Below are 7020 nucleotides of genomic sequence, written 5' to 3'. Positions count from 1 at the left end.
ACCACTTTGAGTCCTGGCTGCTCTACTTATGATTAAGTTTCATGCTGGTACAGCTGGGAAAGCAGAGGAAGATGGTCAAATCCTTGGGAGACCCAGATGAAGCTCCTGGCCCTTGGCCTCAACCAGTCCAGCCCAAGTTGTTGCAACCATTTCGGGAGTAAACCAGAACATAAAAGATTCTCTCACTTTTTCTTTCTCCCTCGCTCTCTCTTTTTCTCTCTTTCTTTCCTGCTTTCTCCCTCTCTCCCCCCTTCTTCAGCTAAAACAGCGTCTCTGAGAAAATGAAAAGATTCATTGATTCTGAGAACCTTACTTGTCTCAAAGTATTCTTCTCTCAAAACTCTGGAAGACCTAGAGGAAACAACAGCATCTCTGCTGAACAGATGCAGAGAATGGTCCTTGAATCCCTAAGACAGAAAAGAGTTTAAACATGATGAAGGCATGGAACTCCAGGACTAAAGACTGCCAGATTTGCCACTAAAGCTAGCAAAGCAGATACTCCATAAAAATCTATAGCTAGAAACTCTCAACACTTAAACCTTTTATAAATTACACTTGTAGGAAATGGTAAACACATTTAACAACACAAGTCAATCTATAGAGTTGTACAATAGATTCTAGATTTATTTTATCCACATGTGCACTCTTTTTTGAGAGCCCCCAAAAGGAGAAAGTTTATAACATAAATTAGAAGATATGATTCATGTTCTTTTTAGGAAGAAATGTGAACATACATGAAAGACTCCTCTTTAAAGGCATTTACTATTGCTATACACATGCATAGCACTTCTCCTCCCAATAACCCAAACACCAGCTGTGGAACAAACTCTTGAATAAGTCCTGATGAAAGTTCCCTTTAGAATGAGGGCCTGGGGCCTGTCGCAATAGCCTAGTGACCAAATCCTTGCTTTATATGTGCCAGAATCCCATATGGGTGCCAGTTCATGACCTGGCTGCTCCATTTCCCATCCAGCTCTCTGCTTGTGGTCTACAAAAGCAATCGAGAATGGCTCAAAGCCTAGGGATCCTCCACCTGCACGGGAGACCCAGGAGCTCCTGGCTCCTGGCTTTGAATCAGCCCGGCACTGGCCATTGTAGCTGCTTGGGAAGTCAATCAGTGGATGGAAGATCTTTGTCTCTCCTTCTCTCTGTAAATCTGACTTTCCAATAAAAATAGAATAAGTCTTGAAAGAAAGGAGGGGGGAGGAAGGAAGGAAGCAAGGAAGGAAGGGCCTATTAGTGAAAATTCAACCATTTTACTGTAAGCAAAACCTCTTCTGATTAGGGGAATTTGCCTTAATTCACTGTTTTTTTTGCTGGTGTACATCAGATGAAAATCTTTACCCCTACTCACTGAGTCTACCACATTCCCATCACTAAATGTTTTTGATATTTTCTATGCATTTTTATGCCTGACATCATTACTTGCAAAGTATTGTTAAAAAAGAGAGAGAGAGAGACATTAAAGAAGAGCCAGATTTAGCAACTTGCCATGGTCATGGAGCAGTCAGGACTTTAATCCCATGCCACATCTACAGTATCACTAAGTCCTTCAAATGTTATCAGTGAGGAAAACAAGTAATGGAAAAGGAAGATTATTTGTTTGCATAAACAGGCATGTCTGATATAAACAGACATATCCAAAGCATCCAAGTATTCTAGATAAAGTTAATGATACATTTTTAATCTACTGGGAATGTTAAGTGTTCACTGGAGAATAAAATAAAAAGTAAGATATCCCTGCCACTTAACAAATAAGCATTTATTTTTTACTCCTTCCACCATGCCTGGGTAGCCTGGAACTGAGGATTCTCTTGTTTTACTGAAACTCAAGCTAACTTGTTCCTAGTAAAGCTGTTGTATTTCCCTATTCTCAGCTCTTCAAAATGCATCAAAGCCACAAACACATTCTTCTTCTCCAGGAGGCTACTGAACATTTGTTCTCCATCCTTCAAACCAAAACTCCATTCATACACAGGCCTGGAACATTAGCCCACGGTCTTTATTTTTTTTTTCCTCCAAATTTGACTGCAATTATTTTTAGCCTTCTAGGTCATGTTTTTCAGCACTTTTGTCATTTTTGTGTCTGCTTCTTCTATTTCTACATGTTGTGTAATATTCATTTGAGTTATCATTTTCCAAAGAACTAGCTGGTTTTCCACCCACACACTTACATGAATTGGAAAGCTATCCTCCCTGCTTTTCTGACATACAAAGCTGTTTAGATCTGGAGTTACTGTGTTTTTCCAGCTGTCAGACAGCAGCTGACCAGATTTATTTCTACACATTGAAAATGGACAAACAGCCAAGTGTGTTAGGCATGGTTGAGTGCAAGATTTCAACAGAGCACAAAAGCAAAATGAAATCATAGAACTCATTAGGCATCAGGGAACATAGACTGAAAGATGAGCTGTCCCAGGCTAGGTGTACAAAAGAAATGGAATAAAATGAAGTTCCACCATTCCGGATTGGGAAACACCATTGAGTAAGTATTCATCCAGTGAAATTGAACATACTTAATAAGCAGCTCTTTGCGTCAAATATTATTCTAGGCCTTAGGAGTACATCATTGAAAAACACAGATAAAATCCTTGGGGAATATTGGATGCAAAAATTTATGGTAGGTGATTAAGTAGTCTCTAGAGTTGTGGCTTTTGGGTTGCAGGGTAACTGTCATACAGGGAAGAGTATCTGTTTCTCCTATGGATTGTTTTCTTCACCTCCATAACAGCTCATGACAATGGTTCCTACTTCACTGGATTGTCATGAGAATTATACAAGCTTACACAAGTAAAGAGTTTAGAAGAAAGCCCTGTTAATGGGGCCCAGAGATTTTAGCTATTATCACATTATGTAATTACATTACAGCATAATAACTGCATTTATTTAAAAAAACAAAACCAACCAAAACCAAAAAACAAAACAAAACAAACAAACAAAAAACAGGCCTTTATGAAACACAGAGGCAAAACACCTTGCAAGGAAATGTAGTAGGCAAGATGTCTTTGCCTTATGATCCTGAATGTTCGGTGTTAGCCAGAGTCTCATCAGATGGGAAACAAGGTAAACAGAATTCCAGGGGCCTGGCCTTATGGCATAATAAATTAATCTACCACTACAATGAGAGAATCCTGTATGGGTGTCAGATTAAGTCCTGGCTGTTCCATTTTCAATCCATCTCAGTGCTGATGCACTGAGTGGAGGATGACACAAATGCTCAGGCCCTTGCAACTCATATGCAAAACCTGGAAAGAACTCCTGGATCCAGACTTTGCCCTGGCCCAGCTCCCATTGTTGCAGTCATTTGGGGAGCTAACCAGTGGATGGAACATCTGTCTATATATTCTTTCTCTTTTTCTGTAATGCTTTCCAATACATAAATTTTTTTTAATTACATAGTGTTTGAAGATTCAGAAGCAAAAGAGAGATTAATTGTATTTCAATTTTTATGAAGTCAATAGGTCAGTATAGATGGTAGGAAGTTACGGAAAGCTGAGAAAGGAAGGCAGCAGAAATCACAATAAGGGCCTCAGATTATTTTTTCTCCTACAGTGGGAAAAGCCATTAGCTCTAAACAGGAAATTAGAGGCTCCCTTGGAGTGTGGCGACAAGGCAGAGAGGAAGCTGATCAGGAGAAGCTGGGAGGCAGTTTGAACTGGAAGGGAGAGGCACTGAGTGAAGGCAGACAGTGAGCATAGAGAAACATAAGCTATGTGTAGGGACGGAATGGTGCCTACCAAAGATGACTCCTAGGTTTCTGGCTTGGGTAATGTGATAATAACACTCATTAGAAAGGTTGGGTGCATGTTGAAAGCATCAGATTTGGTGAGTGTGTGGGATTAGCACATTGTCATACTGGTAACTATTAACTCATTCAGGCTAAAGTGTAATGGAAAGGTTTTTGTGTCACCCTTGGGGAGATCACCAAGAGATTTAGAATCCAGAAAAGAGTTTCTTACTAAGAATATACATGGAGAAATAAACGTAGATCTAGTAATCCCTGGTTTTACAGTTTCACTTCCCTCAGCTGCGCTTATCCAATCTGAAAACAATACATGGAAAATCCCAGAAATAAACAATTCATAAATTTTAAGTTGCACACCTTTGTTAACTAGTATGATGAAATGTTGTAGCTTCCTGCTCTATCCTTTCCCGTTTGTGAACCATCCTTTTGCACAGTGTATACATGCTTTTTATGGTACTCACCATTTGTTACTTAGTAGCAATCTCAGTTATCAGAATGTCTGTCACAATATCACAGTGTTCATGTTCATGTACCTCATGTAATATTACCATAATCCTGTGATTAAACTCACTGCATCTCACCCCATAGACATTGTATAATCTCCGGTCATCACAAGAAGATACTATAACAAGAAGTACAATATAATAAGGCAGTTGTTAGGGATGGAGGAGATTATGTTAAAATACCTTTATGATTTATTTATTTACTTGAAACACAAAGTAAGAGACAAATCACATAGCTTTTTATATAGTATTTTAGTGACCATTCTGTTTTATTATTGGCCATTGTTAATCTCTTGTTGAGCATAGTTTATATACTAAACTTTATCATAGGTATTTTTGCAAAGGGGGACAAAAGCATAGTACATATAGGGTTTGATAGCATCTGTGGTTTTAGGGATCCTTGTGGGGTATTGGAACAAATTCCCCACAATAAGGAAGAGCCACTATACATCTGAGGATGAGAGTGGCTGAGACAACTTGGTTTTTATTTCATTCAATCTCTACAAATCTGGGAATTAGGTTGCTAAAGAAGAGCCAAGGGCATGTAATAATTGGATGGCAGACCCAGGCTTGCCTAACTGCAAATCTTCACTCTTTTCTCTTTTCCCTGCTGCCTTCCAGGTGGCATGGTGAGTGGCTGGAAAAGCAGTTGCCTCTATGCTGCCAGCATTGGCACAACTCTCAGTGTACTCTAGCCCAGCACGGATATAATCTCTAAAAATGCAAACATTAATAAACCATGGTTACCATGCTCAAAGCAAAATAAGACAGACAGGAAGCCCACAGATTACTTTAATTAAATGTACCTAGGACAGTGAAGGAGATACAAGCAGGATGCATTTGGCAAAACCTTTAGAATCAGCCCATTGGGAGAATGAACCAATGTGTGGAAAATCCATCTCTTCTTTTCTCTCTTGTTCTTTCTTGCAGGTGCACATGTGTGCTGTAACTCTGCTTTTCAAATAAATAAACACTTATACAGAAATCATCAGGACTGTCAGCCACCTTTGTGGCACAGCAAGTAAAGCTGCTGCCTGAAGTGCTGACATTCCATCTGGGCACCAGTTTGAGTCTCAGCTGGTCTACTTCCTATCCAGCTCTCTGCTAATTCCCTGGGAGATGTAGCAGAAGGTTGTTCAAGTGCTTGGGCACCTGTCATCCATACAGAAGATGGGGATGAAGTTTCTGATTTGTTCTTTGGACTGGTTTAGCCCTGGCCATTGTGAACAAGCAAATGAAAGTCACCTTCCTCTCTTTATCTCTCTCTCTTTCTGTCTCTGCAATTCTGCCTTTCAAAGAAATAAATGAATCTTTAAAAACAATGAATGAGAGCTGAATGGGATGTGGGACAGACTGGACCAGTCTGCAGTACATACTGGCAAGCATGGGAACCATGGCAGGGGGCAGGCCTGGTGGGGGTTATTGTGGGTTGCTTCAGCTAGGTTGCAGCTCCCACTGGTTTGCGTGAGGGCCGAGTATGAAGTGGATAGGATCGGGCTGAACTACAACACCCATTGGTTCACATGGAAGACATGGCTAGAAACGGAACTGACCCAGCAATTAGAACCACTAGCAGCATATGCATAAGCTGAGTAGGGCGACGGACTGTGCCAGACCCTGTACTGGCAAGCAAGCACAAGAATCAGGTCTGGGATCACCTCAGATGAAGTTTCTTTGGGGATCCCTCCAACTTAACTGCTGATCTCAGAACCCCAACCATGAAGAGAAGTGTAGGTTCCATAGTCTGACCATGCAGTGCAAGTATCAAAGCTGAGCCATCTCAGAGGCTCAGACAGAGCAGTGGACAGCATATCCAACTGCACATGGAGGGTATAGCAGTCCATCGGAGCCTGCAGAGGACATTTGGCACCACAACAGAGGACAGAAGACAAAACAAATAACTCAACAACGCCAGCCATGTGTTGGCAGTGAAAATCTGGGCAAACGGAGACTCTAATGTGATATATATGTCAGCCAGTAGATTCTGGAGACATTTCATCATGCTTGGAATGTTGAGACTGGCAGCAATTCAGAACTGTTGAACTATCAAAACCACTTGAGTATGCCCCACATTGGGCACCTGGGATGGGTAGGAGGCTGAGTGGAACTTCTACCTTTTTCTCTCCCCTTACCCTAGATACAGAAAAAAAAATTAATAATAATAACATGGAAAAGAAACAAAATAAAAACAAGAATTAGCATCTTATTGTTAAGATATAACAAACAGTTTGATTGGGACCCCACAAAAATGGACATTTGACTGTATATTAAGAAATATACTATAGTAATGATAATGAGTGGGGAGAGATTTAGGGAAAGGATAAGGGAAATCCCAGGACCTATGGAACTTTATCATAAAATGATAATAATAAAAAGAAGCAAAATTAAACTAAACAAATGACTAAATAAACAAAACAAGAATCAGAAAGGGCTTCCCAATCTTGAAAGTCCTGATGGAATGCACAGGTTGATGCTATCAACTTTCACTGAAGACTTTGATAGTACCAAAATGTAGGAAGAGTGAACCAGTTTAAAAGGATATTTGGCCTAGGGAAATACATGTAAAAAGTAGAAAGACCTGGGAAGGAAACAGATGGGTGAGCAGTTAAGAGAAGTCAGGGGGATCACTACAATCTGAACACGAGAGCCCTGCCTAGTAAATTACTGTGGCTACTTCGAATTCTAACCTTCCCCCAGAAGTTTGTTTAGGTGTCCAGTAAAGGCCTAATTCTGTCCAAGGTTTGATCTTGGGGATAGCTAAGAAGTTAAAAT

The sequence above is a fragment of the Ochotona curzoniae genome, unplaced genomic scaffold (genome assembly GCF_017591425.1).
Source record: "Ochotona curzoniae isolate NIBS_2020 unplaced genomic scaffold, NIBS_Ocur_1.0 contig_2210, whole genome shotgun sequence".
In the NCBI taxonomy this organism is placed as follows: domain Eukaryota; kingdom Metazoa; phylum Chordata; class Mammalia; order Lagomorpha; family Ochotonidae; genus Ochotona; species Ochotona curzoniae.
This window is presented reverse-complemented; position numbering follows the sequence as displayed.